The sequence below is a fragment of the Pinus tabuliformis genome, chromosome 4_2, assembly GCF_031772625.1.
Source record: "Pinus tabuliformis cultivar Carrire ecotype Pingquan chromosome 4_2, CPIR1, whole genome shotgun sequence".
Lineage (NCBI taxonomy): Eukaryota > Viridiplantae > Streptophyta > Pinopsida > Pinales > Pinaceae > Pinus > Pinus tabuliformis.
Window position 1 is genome coordinate 1,069,405,377 of NC_142304.1, and position 13,479 is coordinate 1,069,418,855.

General features: G+C 39.3%; 1 pseudogene; it reads left to right on the top strand.

The window, feature by feature from the left end:
* The first annotated feature begins 349 nt into the window (after positions 1–349).
* LOC149173334 (cysteine proteinase mucunain-like) overlaps positions 350–13,479 on the top strand; it is a 51,419-nt pseudogene continuing 38,289 nt past the window's right edge.

Below are 13,479 nucleotides of genomic sequence, written 5' to 3' on the forward strand. Positions count from 1 at the left end.
TGCTACAATTCTAGTCTTCGGTCAAATGAGAAAGCTATATCGAGAGCAGAAGATGAAATATATGATAACAAGCAAAGAAAAACCAATCAATCATCCTGTAAATTATGTACATACAGCTTTGGAGTTGTTTGTTTTGTTTGTTGATAGTTTTAATGAGATAGATAGTCAATTAGTTCAGGCAGAGGATATACCAGAAATCACCGAGAATTTTAGAGAGGTTCTGCAGAAAGAAAGAAGTGAAAGGCAGGCTATTATGGAGCAAATAGCTGAAGATAATGGGCAGCAAGCAAGAAAAGCAGAGCTAACACAATTTCAGCACTTGGAGGAGGATGAAGATGGTCTTTGGACCATGGATTTTGATGGCGCAGTAGGTAGTGATGGTGCTGGGATTGGTGTCTGGATTCGCAGTCCATTTTCTGCTCAAGATAAGCTTCCAAGCAAGGTGAGAGTATGTTCCTACAAACTAGCATTTGATTGTTCTAATAATGAAGCGGAATATGAGGCTCTCATTGCTGGCCTTAAGATTCTTCGAAAGCTGAAGGCAAAAAGAATTGCAGTATATGGTGATTCAGAGTTGGTGATAAAGCAGGTGAAAGGTGAGTTTCAAGCCAAGCATCCTCGCATGAGAGCATATCGAAATGCAGTTTTAGATATTTTGAAACTCTTTTCTGATCATACTTTGACATGTGTGCCTCGCATACAAAATGGTGTTGCTGATGGGTTGGCTAAGGCAGCAAGTAATTTAAAAATTCCAATGAATTCCAGCAACAAATTCGAGATTCATGTGAAACACCGCCCCACCGTTCCAGATAATCAGCGATGTTGGCAAGTCTTTCAGGATGATGAAGAGATTAATGATTTTCTATAGAATAAGGGTAAGTTTAAAGATACCTCCATAGATACGAAACATGATGATGGTAATGTTGATATACAAGTAAATCAAATGGATGTGCTGCAACTTAAAGATAACATTATTCCTAAGGGATTGATTCCTTTGGAGGAGCTGTTTGACCAAGACAATGTGGCCCGCAAACCGACATTGAGACCGACTGAAAAAGGTGTTGAAGAGGTAAACATTGGGATAGCTGAAAATCCGAAGATGGTAAACTTATCAAAGTCGTTATCACCAGAGGTAAAGGAAGAGTATGTCAGATTGTTGTCTTCATTTTCTAATGCTTTTGCTTGGGATTACTCAGATCTGAAAACATATGACACTAATATCATCCAGCATGCTATCCCTATAAAACCAAATCAGAATCCTTTTCATCAAAAGTTGAGGAGAATCAATCCTAAGCTGCTGCCATCAATAGAAAAAGAAGTGAACAGGTTGTATAAGTCAGGGATCATTGTGCCTATCAGATTTTCCGATTGGATATCAAATTTGGTACCCGTAAGAAAGAAAACCGGTGAGATCCGTTTATGTATTGACTTCAGAAATTTGAATAAGGTGTCCTTAAAAGACAATTATCCACTGCCCAAAATGGACCATATATTGCAACGAGTAGTTGGAGCATCAAGGATGTCACTACTCGATGGCTATTCGGGATACAATCAGATTTTAGTGCATGAAGATGATCGTGAAAAAACTGCGTTCACCACTCCATGGGGAACATTTCATTATGCAAAGATGTCGTTTGGTTTGAAAAATGCAGGTGCCACTTTTCAGCGTGCAATGGATATGGCTTTCGCCAATGAGAACGATGTATTTTTAGTTGTTTACCTCGATGATTTAACCATGTTTTCAAATTCTAATGAGGAACATTTATATCATTTGAAAATTGTTTTCCAAAACTGCAGCAAATATGGCATTTCGCTGAATCCAAAAAAGAGCCTTTTCGCCATGGATGAAGGTAAGCTCCTTGGCCACATCATATTAAAAGGCGGCATTTGTGTGGACCCGGCATGTGTTGAGGCCATCCAGCAGATTGAACAACCCCGAAACAAGAAAGAAATACAGTCATTTAATGGAAAACTGAATTTTCTGCGTCGTTTCATTCCAAATCTAGCTGAGCATCTTAGAGAAATCACGAACATGCTGAAAAAGGATAGTCATTTAAAGTGGACAGAAGAGGCGGTGAAATCATTTAATTTGGTAAAGTTAGCTCTTTCTTCAGCCCCTACTTTAATTAGCCCGGACTACACACAGGACTTCATTTTGTTTTCATTGGCTTCTGAGCACACTTTGGCAGCTGTACTAATGCAAAAAAGGGATGGAGTTGAGAAGCCCATTTCCTTTTTCAGTCGTATTATAAGGGACGGAGCATTGAAATATAACATTATTGAAAAACAAGCACTTGCACTTGTAAAGGCCTTGAAATATTTCCGTGTGTATATATTGCATTCCCACATTATAGCATATGTTCCTAACGCAGCTGTAAAGGATGTTTTGGTACAGGCAGATCCAGAAGGAAGGCGGGGTAAGTGGATTGCGGTGTTATTAGAGTATGATGTGGAGATTAAACCAACCAAGCTGATCAAAGGTCAAGGACTCGCCAAATTAATGGCTGAAACAAATCTGCATGTTCTAGATATAAATTTGATTGCTTCCATGTCCGATGAAGATGAGGAGAGTCAGGTAAATCAGGTATCTGATATTTTTGTTTCTTCTCCTTACTATGCTGACATTATACACGTACTTAAAAATTTGTCTTCACCTCCCGGGATGCCTAAAAATAAGAGTAGAACATTGAAATTGAAAGCTGCCAAATTTTGCATCCTTAATTCTGCATTATATTGGAAAGACCCTGGTGGAATGTTGCTGAATTGTTTGGTAGAGGAGGAAGCCAAACGAGTTGTGGAGGATTTTCATAGAGGTGACTGCGGGGGCCATCTATTTTGGAAAACCACATCGAATAAGATTCTAAGGGCAGGTTTTATTGGCCTTCGTTATTTTCAGATGTGTATAAGGCTGTTAAGAATTGTCACGAATGCCAAAATTTTCAAGGAAAACAGAAACTACAGCCATTGCCTCTCAAACCAATTGAATTTAGCGCACCATTTTAGCAGTGGGGCTTGGATTTCATAGGGGAAATTCATCTGGCATCATCAGGACATCATAGATGGATATTGACAGCTACAGACTACTTCACCAAATGGATTGAAGAAATTTCCACCCGACAGGCCACAGATGCGGTAATTATTTCTTTTCTTGATAATAATATACTGTCACGTTTTGGGTGTCTGTTGTGGTCACCAAAAACCCCCCTCTTTGTTTGATATTAGTAATAAAATCAAGCAAAGGGGGACCCTTAACCAAAAATCCAAAAAATATTTTTTTAAAAAATCTTTTGTATTAACTCCCTAAGAGCTATATCCCGTCGCAAAGGTAGAAAGAAGCGTTTTCCCAAAGCGCATAAATACACTGAAAAGGAGCGACGCGAGAACCCATCGCATCGCATGCATTAAAAGCGCTCAAAAAGGGAAAACCTAAGGAATCGCCGACGGCCGATATGCGACGTCGCACGTCGCAATGTCGCATAAGCAGCACAGAGTGATAAAGCGAAAACCTTGCGATCTGCGATCTGCGATCTACGGTTTGCGACGAATGAGACTATCAATTGCTGCGATGGCACTTATTTACATCGCAATCTTTGATGCTGCGATGCAGATCGCAGAAACCATTCAACGCAAGCATTCCTCGGCATGATCTATAAGCCCAAAATTAGGCGCGCACCTTACGGGAAATTAATGATTGTACGCCTGTGTATCCAAAGATGATTATGTTGCGTTTTTCGAAGAGTCAAGTCATAATGGGTGACATGATTATGCATTAATTAAAATTAATGCTTTCATGTCAATCTTTTCTTCGTGTCTCTTTTCGTTTGCGTGAACTATAAGGCAGCAACTAATATAAATCTATATGCAGGAAACATCTAAGGAAAAGCGCCAGAGCTAGAAGAACAGAGAGGAGATGACTTCGCAAATGGATACCGCATACAGCAGGACCGCGGATTCCAGAGTATCACTCAACAAATACTGATGGAAATAGACTATCCAGGACTCAGAGTCAAAGGCGCACAAAAGCAAAGCATTTACGAAAGACCCTGAAGCCCAAATTGGGTAAAGCAAAAATAAAAACGCTTAAGGGGAAAGACGTCTCAGAAAAGCCTGGAACAAAGAACGGAAACAAGTTTCAATTCAGAAAATTGTTAAGGCAACAAAGTCCCCAACTCATTGAGTCATTCGCACGGCCAGAAACCGAAATAGCAACAACACAATCAGTTTGAAAGAAATCTGAGTTGTACTAAGTATACACGCCGTGAAGACACTCGTCCAGAAGAACACTTTCAAAAATATCTTCTAGTTTGTCAGAAAGTGGTGCCAGCTCTTGTTATTTCTAATTTTCAAGCTCAAACAAAAGGAAAGGACAACCAGCCGACTCTTTCAGGGCGAACAGCGCATCGCTTACAGCACTAAGGAGCAGATACAAAAATGGTTAGAAATTAGATTCAGTTTTTAGAAATAAATTTGTTTTAGTAAAAGGGCGATCATTTGAAGCCGTTCCCTAAATTTGTGTAAATAAAATTAGTCGGTTAGTAGTATTTAACCCTTCTCATTTCATTGATGAAGGGTCCGGAAATGTGTCAAAAAACGTTTCCTCAGAACATGCACTTTTGCACCCTCGGAGGGGGTTTTCGATGAATGGACGGATCGAGATTTATTTATGTTTGCATTTTAATACCTGCTACTGATGTTGCACTTCTGTACTCTTAGTAGGCATTAGAAGTAAGTAGAAATAGATCGTTATTGCTTAAGGTTTGTGAGTATAAAATTAGTCATAAATGGTACTTTTATCTCTTGACGAATTTCTGCTTGCATTCTTAGAGTAATATACAGTTGATGTTGTTTATATGTTAATGTATGAATGTGTGGACTACCATTTGGCACTTTTGTACGGTGGAGTCATTGATTTGTGCTTAACACATGAATAACTGATTATGCGATATGCTGTTCACAACTGTTTTGCTTAACTTTTTATGCAGGATGGTTCATCTTAATTGATTTATATTCTTATAATAGCTGAATAATATTTATTACCAGTTATTATATGAAATCTTTCTAGATCGCATAATGGAAAAAGTTCTACCCCGGGTTAGCGTAGATTAGATGTGTTGTTTTTTGTTAGATTAAAGTAGTATAAAATTAGTTCAGAGTTTAGAATTAAATTAGCTTAGAAATAATTCTAGATTTTCCATTATCAGATTCTACACACACACACATCACCAAACTCTACACACACACACCCCTTAGATTGGGAAGCTGGTCCCATTATCCCCAGTCGGACCCGCTACACCAAACGGGCATGGAGCCACCAACCAGGTTCCCGACCGGGTGGGTATCCCCCTTGTTGTTGACCCGATTTTAGGGCCCTCAACATATTTGGTGCTAGAAGGAGGGCATGAACTATGAATGGCACCTAAAGCAATATCTAAATACCATTCTGAGAGTAATACACCCTCATCAACTCCCTCAACTTCTCCAACACGGTTAAACCCGGAATTTGAAGTCACTCGAGTATCCACCACTGCTACATATTTGAATATATCAGACAAATCTATCATTGAACCCCCTGACATTGAAACTTTGATTCGTAAACTCCAGGGATTCTCTATTTTTAACCAGAAGTCTGATAAATCTAAAAGCAGCGTGACTTCGCAGTACAGCCCTGCTCATCCCCTTACCAAATTAAAGAGTGAAAAATTTGGCATACAACCAAGTGAACTCCCTCTTCCCACCAGGAAAAGAGCAAGGAAAACACCACCAGATTCTGACAGTAAGACTCTTTCATCCACTTCGTCCATATCAACCCCCTCACCGCGAAGTCAACCACCCACTTTTTCATTCCAACTCACTCACCCATCTTCCACAACCCTTCCTCTTCAAACATCAAAGATCTTAATATCTTCATCTTCTCAGCATCAGGGATCATCTTCTGCACTTCCATTGACTAGCAGCTCAACGATGGCCCAGTCTCCATGGAACAATCCTGGGGCGGTTTTAATGCCTCCACCCCTGAGCCCTATACCGGCCCATCCTGAGAAATGGCTGCCTAAATTCAATCCAGAAGTAGGCATGCTAGCCGAAGAACATATCAATAATTTCATGCTTTCTGTTAATCTCAACGGAGTTTCTAACGAAGACGTTGTTGTCCGGCTTTTCCCTTATACAATGCAAGGAACAGTCGGGTCGTGGTACTTTTCGTTACCTTCCAGATCCATCACAAGCTGGGACATTTTTCAAAGTCAGTTCCTCACCAAGTTTGGTGATGACAGATCCACGACGACATTGATCAATGACCTATCTAATCTTAAGGCTGAGGCTAGAGAACCCATTAAAGATTTTAACTTACGGTTCAATAAGATCCTCAACAAAATCCCCGCTGCTTCACAACCCAACGAGGAAGTAATATGTGAATGGTACATCACGGCTTTACCTCCAAACTTGGCTATCTTCGTAGATAGGGCAAACAAGACCACCTTAGTTGACAACTTGACAGAGGCGTTAGCAATGGAAAAACGCGTGGTAGCCCTAGAAAAGAGATATGCTATAGAATAATGCAAATCTAAGAAGATCCCTTTCAAAGAAGACACCAAGAAGAAACAAACCAAAGATCCTTTCGATTTGGAAGGATTACAAAAAGTGTTGAAAGCCATGTCTAATTAGATGATTGATATTAAGAAGCAAGTAGCAGAGACTTCTTCGAAAAAGCCCTATAGGACTTTTAAAAGAAATCCTCCCATGGAGGTAAAACCACCCAGTGTTGTCTCAAACGTTGAATCTGAAGAAGACGAAGAAGAAGAGAATACCACTGAAGGGCAGACCGACGATGAAGAAGTTGTAGAACTACAAGGAATGTGGGACTTCATCCTCCCACAAGAAGAAGATCAAGAAGCATTTCCTGTTAGCACAAGAAGCAAAAATCAACTTGATCCTCCCCAAACTACCCCAAAACAAAAGGGCGCAAGCCCTGCAACAAAAGATAAGGTCGCAACAAAAAAGACAATTGCTAAAGCGACCCAGCTTAGCCCAGTCCAATCTGATCAAGCACCTCCATCAAGAACACTAATAGTGTCGGATGAAATGGAGTATAACATCATTGATGACATGAAGAAGACTAGGGCTAACATCACTCTTTATGAATTGAGTAAATTGAAACACCAGCAGAAAATAATGATGAAAGAATTACATGTTGTGCCTACTACATCTTTACCTACAGCTGTAGCTTCCCACAATCTGGGAAGGCCTCCAACCAACGCGATCAATAAAATTGATCCAAATGACATCGCCTTGATTGGAGGAAGATCAAGATCTCATACTCCTCCTTTTCTTCTCACATATGAAATCTTCAATAAAAACGTGCACAATTGCTTGGTCGATTCTGGTGCTTCAACGAATATTTTACCCAGGTCAATATGTGCCAAATTGAATGTGCAACCTCAAAAATCCGTAGTACATATAGTTCAACTTGATCGATCCCAAGTCGAAGTGATTGGTGAACTTAATCAGGTGACCATAAGATTGTCGTCTAACCCAAAAGTGTGTCAAGTTATCGACATTCTAGTAGCTGATATCCCTGAGTTCTATGGTTTGATTCTTAGCAGGGATTGGTCGGAGAAACTCCACGGATATTTCTCAACCGACTGGTCGCACATGTGGTTACCATACAATGGTAAAGCAAATCAGATAAAGGTTGAACGAGAGTTGCACCAAAAATACATAGTGACAGAACTGGAAGGAGAAAATGAAGCCATAACATACAATAGCAGCATTGTAGGCAATTACGCAGTAGATTCTTTCCTAGGCAATTTCAATGCTCATATTTCACCATACTTAGAGAATTAAGTTTTATCCCAAGTTGAAAATTTCTCCCAAACTGATGACTCAAAATGTTTTAGTTTTTTAGATAATTCTGTAAATACATCTTTATTTTGGAAATTATATTTTGACGGGTCTAAATCCAATGAGGGAGCAGGAGCAGGATGCGTTCTGATTAGCCCAGAAGGGAACAAGATTATGCTCACATGCAGACTTGAGTTTGATTGCACCAACAACACAGCGGAGTACGAAGCCTTGGTTCAAGGCCTATACAAAGCAATCAAATTGAATGTTAAGTATCTTCAAGTCTTTGGAGATTTTGAGATCGTCATAAAACAGGTACGTAACACCATACATTGCCTGTCAAGTCATTTAAAGCACTATCAATCGTTAGTTCAAGATCTCACTGCACATTTCATAGCATTCAACATCTCGTCAATTCCAAGAATTCAAAATGCGAGCGCATACCTGTTAGCTAACGTAGCCTCTAGACTTACTCCTTCCGAAGATTTTAGTCCTGATAGGTTTTCAATAGAATTAATCTTTAGACCATCCATCCCTGACAACATCACCAATTGGAGAGTATTCAATGACGATCCTGACATCGTAAATTTCCTTACTTCTGAAGGATCCTACTCAAATCAGATAATTGACGAAGACCATCATGATCACCAAATACAACAAAACGGCACTGACAATGCCATACCGAATTCAGTGGTCAAGTTAGAAGATTTATATGATTTGAAAAGTCGGTTTAAAAGGTCCGCCAATGCTAAACTTTACAGTTCTACCCTGAACTACGAATTAGTAAACCTAGGGACCGATCAGAAGCCACAAAACGTTAACCTAGGCCACGGCCTAGCCCCTGAAGAGAAATCAGCATATATCCGTCTTCTGAGACAATACAAAAACGTTTTTGCCTGGAATTACGATGAGCTAAAGACATACAACAATTCTATCATTCAACATGTTATCCCTATGATTGATAATGAAAAACCTGTCCAGCAGAAGCTCAGAAAAATACATCCTAACTTAGAAAATCAGATAAAAACTGAGCTTAATATGTTGTTGAGAGCCAGAATAATTTTCCCCGTCAGGCATTCCAAATGGGTATCCAATATGGTGCCCGTTAGGAAGAAAAATGGAGACATTAGAATCTGTATCGATTTCCGAAATCTCAACAAAGCCTGTCAGAAAGATAACTTTCCCCTCCCACCTATGGATCAAATATTACAGGCAGTAGCAGGCTCAAAATTAATGTCTTTCCTGTATGGATTTTCAGGATACAATCAAGTACTAGTGCATCCCAATGATCAGTTAAAGACTACGTTTCGAACCAAACGGGGCACTTATGCATACCGGAAGATGCCATTTGGTCTGATCAATGCCGGAGCTACCTTTCAGAGAGCCATGGACATCGCATTTAAAGGGTTAGTCAATAAATCAGTAGTGATTTACCTAGATGATATAACAGTGTACTCCAAAAAACGAAGCGACCATCTCAAAGATTTGAAGCAAATCTTTCAAAGATGTTTGAGGTATGGGATTTCGCTCAACCCAAAGAAATCTTTCTTTGCATTAAGCGAAGGGAAATTGCTCGGATTCATAGTGTCGAAATCTGGTATTCACATAGAACCCGATAGAATCAAGGAAATTTCCGAAATATCCATACCCCATAACAAGAAAGCCATGCAATCCTTCCTTGGACAGATCAATTTTGTCAAAAGATTTGTCCTCGATTTTTCACGTATTATTTCTCCCTTACAAAATATGATAAAAAAGAATTCAAATTTCAAATGGGGTCTAGATGAGCACGACGCATTCAACTTAATCAAACAAGCTATCACCAATGCTCCATCTTTGGCCACCCCAAATTTTTCAGAATCTTTTATCTTATACACTTTTGCCTCAGAGAAATCTTATGCCGCGATTTTGACCCAAGCAAATCAAGAAAAAGCGGAAGCTCCAATCGCATTCTTTAGCTCGAACTTACAAGTTGCTGAACTTAATTACTCAGACATAGAGAAACATGCATATGCCGTTTTCAAAGAGATCAAATATTTCAGACCTTTCTTGCTTAAAGCCCACACTAAAGTCGTAGTACCGTTTCCAGCGGCAAGAAACCTTTTGGTACAGAAGGACGTGGGCAAAAAGAGAGCTAATTGGATTACCGCTTTACAAGAATATGATCTTGAGATCAAACCAGCAAACATCGTAAGAGGTCAAGGCTTCTGCAAGATGTTAGCCGGAGCATCGCAAATTCCTGAGAACTCATCTGAAGAGTTACAAATGTATGAGGTAAGCCTAAACGACGCAGAATCATCATATGCTGACACCATTTATTTTATTAAGAACGGGTATGCTCCATCACGTCTGGATCATACCAAGAAAAGAGCTCTCAGATTAAAAGCTAAACAATACCAGCTCATAAATGATGTCCTGTTTAAAAGGAATTACGATTCTGTACTTCTTAGGTGTCTTGAGAAAACTGAAGCCGAAAAGGTTTTGCAGGAACTCCACGATGGACCAGCAGGTGGACACTATGTCGGAGATGCGACTGCACATAAAATCTTGCGTGCAGGATATTATTGGCCCATGCTGTTCAAAGACTCATACAATCACGTAAGGAAATGCCAAGTCTGCCAGATTGCTGCATGAAAACAAAGGAAACCGTCCATGACGCTACAACCGGTCAACATCGAGCAAGCATTCAGCCAATGGGGTTTGGACATAATAGGTGAGATCGTTCCTCACTCTTCTAAGTAGCATAAGTATATCCTTACGGCAACCGATTATTTTACTAAATGGGTAGAAGCAGTTCCTCTCAAGACAGTTCATTCTGAAAACATTATTGAATTCATAGATCAATTTATCATTACTAGGTTTGGATTGCCAATGGCCTTAATGTTTGATAATGCTTCATATTTTTCTGGAAATGCTATGACTGAGTTTGCGCTTAAAAGAGGGTTCAAACTGAAATATTCTGCCAACTACTATCCGCAAGGTAATGGGTTGGCTGAATCAACAAACAAGAACTAATCAGGATTATCAAAAGAACAGTCGACCAAAACCAAAAGAATTGGCACAAAGCGCTGGTAAATGCTTTATGGGCTGATAGAATCACAAAGAAAGCTTCAATCGGCACTTCTCCCTTTAATTTAGTTTATGGGAGAGAAGTGGTTCTTCCGACTCACCTAGTCATTCCCTCTTTGTCTTTAGTGCAATATATCGATGAAGTATCTACTTCCTCTTTACAATTAAGACAAATGGAAATAATCAAACTAGAAGAGCAAAGAGAACAAGCTAGGAAAACCCATGCTCATCACCAAGCGCTAATAAAATCTTCTTTTGACTCAAGCATCATAACCAGAAAAAAATTTCAGATGGGTGATTTAGTTTTGAAATGGGATAAGGCTCATGAAGAAAAGGGCAAACACACGAAATTTCAAAAGATGTGGCTTGGCCCTTTTCAAATTGTAGAAGTCGTAGGCCCGTCTACATTCGTGTTGCAGGATTTGGCAGGTAGAAGAGATTCTTTACCTGTCAATGGACTGATTCTTAAATTATATTTTCCATAGAAGAGAATTCTTCTAATTTTTGTAGGATAGATTTAGTTTTTAGTTTTTATTTTGTTTTGTTTTTCTCTTTTTATGAATAAAACCCGTTGTAAATGATCATTTAAAAAGGATTCATGAAAGAGCACGCCAATTCTCTATCAGATTTTGATTTCGCTTGTACAAATAACAAATTTTTTGAAAATCTGAATTTTATTATTGACAAATAGAGTTAACTTCACCTTGATTACGATGCTAGTTTCAACCTCTAAAAACTTTGACAAAAGCAACCTTTGGTAAAGAATTGTTTTGTATCAGCACAATGAAAGGTATCATCAATAATAAAATAAATATTCTCTGCAAAACTGTTGTTTTCAAAAACTCTATTATTGTCGTCCAGAGCTTTCTTAAGGAAAAACAATGACTTCTTCCCTGCTAAAATGAAATCGCAGCATTCAGAGAAACAATCCAAGGAAAACACTATATCTCAAAGAATAAGAGGTCTCATCACGAGCCGGCTTATCATGATCACAGATATTATAACTTGCTGACTTTGCCAATACTGTCTATCAAAACAGGGCAACGACTTAAGATTGTTTCAATCAAAAGACAAGAGGTCTCATCATGAGCCAGCTTGTTCAGCAAAAGTGTAAATCAAGTGAATGACTGTGTCATAATTTGGCCACCAAACCAAGACATTGTTCTTTAGAGAATTAAAAAAGGAAAAGTGTGTCAAAAAGGATTTTTCTCTGGAATGTTGCGAGTAACCTCAAGTAGGAAAAAGGATCATTGCTGGATAACATGGTCACCCTGTCAAGGCTATGGACGCTTGCGGGTAGCAGAGGCTCTACCTACGATAAATGAGCATACTTTTAAGCCAATACGCAGAGAAGACCTTATTTTATCTTTAATCAAGGCCAAGTAATGTCTAGTGCGAATGCAAGAAAAAGCCTGAGGAAGCAAGCAATTGGAATATAAAAAGGGTTGAGACAAAATATCGTTGACAAGGTGAGGGGTAATCTACTCTATCTGTCCATAACAAAATTTAGACATATAAAAATTTTGTTGTTTTGGAAGTGAACGGTCAATAGAAAAGCAGAGATAACTGGTTCTTCACAGTGAATCGCCATTGTTGTGGTCACCAACAACCCCCCCTCTTTGTTTGATATTAGTAATAACATCAAGCAAAGGGGGACCCTTAACCAAAAATCCAAAAAATATTTTGTTTAAAAATCTTTTGTATTAACTCCCTAAGAGCTATATCGCGTCGCAAAGGTAGAAAGAAGCGTTTTCCCAAAGCGCATAAATACACTGAAAAGGAGCGACGCGAGAACCCATCGCATCGCGTGCATTAAAAGCGCTCAAAAAGGGAAAGCCTCAGGAATCGCCGACGGCCGATATGCGACGTCGCATGTCGCAATGTCGCATAAGCAGCACAGAGTGATAAAGCGAAAACCTTGCGATCTTGCGATCTGCGATCATACAAAACTGCGATCTGTGATCTACGGTTTGCGATGAATGAGACTATCAATTGCTGCGATGGCACTTATTTACATCACAATCTTCGACGCTGCGATGTAGATCGCAGAAACCATTCAACGCAAGCATTCCTCGGCATGATCTGTAAGCCCAAAATTAGGCGCGCACCTTACGGGAAATTAATGATTGTACGCCTGTGTATCCAAAGATGATTGTGTTGCGTTTTTCGAAGAGTCAAGTCATAATGGGTGACATGATTATGCATTCATTAAAACTTAATGCTTTCATGTCAATATTTTCTTCGTGTCTCTTTTCATTTGCGTGAACTATAAGGCAGCAACTAATATAAATCTATATGCAGGAAACATCTAAGGAAAAGCGCCAGAGCTAGAAGAACAGAGAGGAGATGACTTCGGAAATGGATACCGCATACAACAGGACTGCGGATTCCAGAGTATCACTCAACAAATACTGATGGAAATAGACTATCCAGGACTCAGAGTCAAAGGCGCACAAAAGAAAAGCGTTTACGAAAGATCCTGAAGCCCAAATTGGGTAAAGCAAAAAGAAAAACGCTTAAGGGGAAAGACGTCTCAGAAAAGCCTGGAACAAAGAACAGAAACAAGTTTCA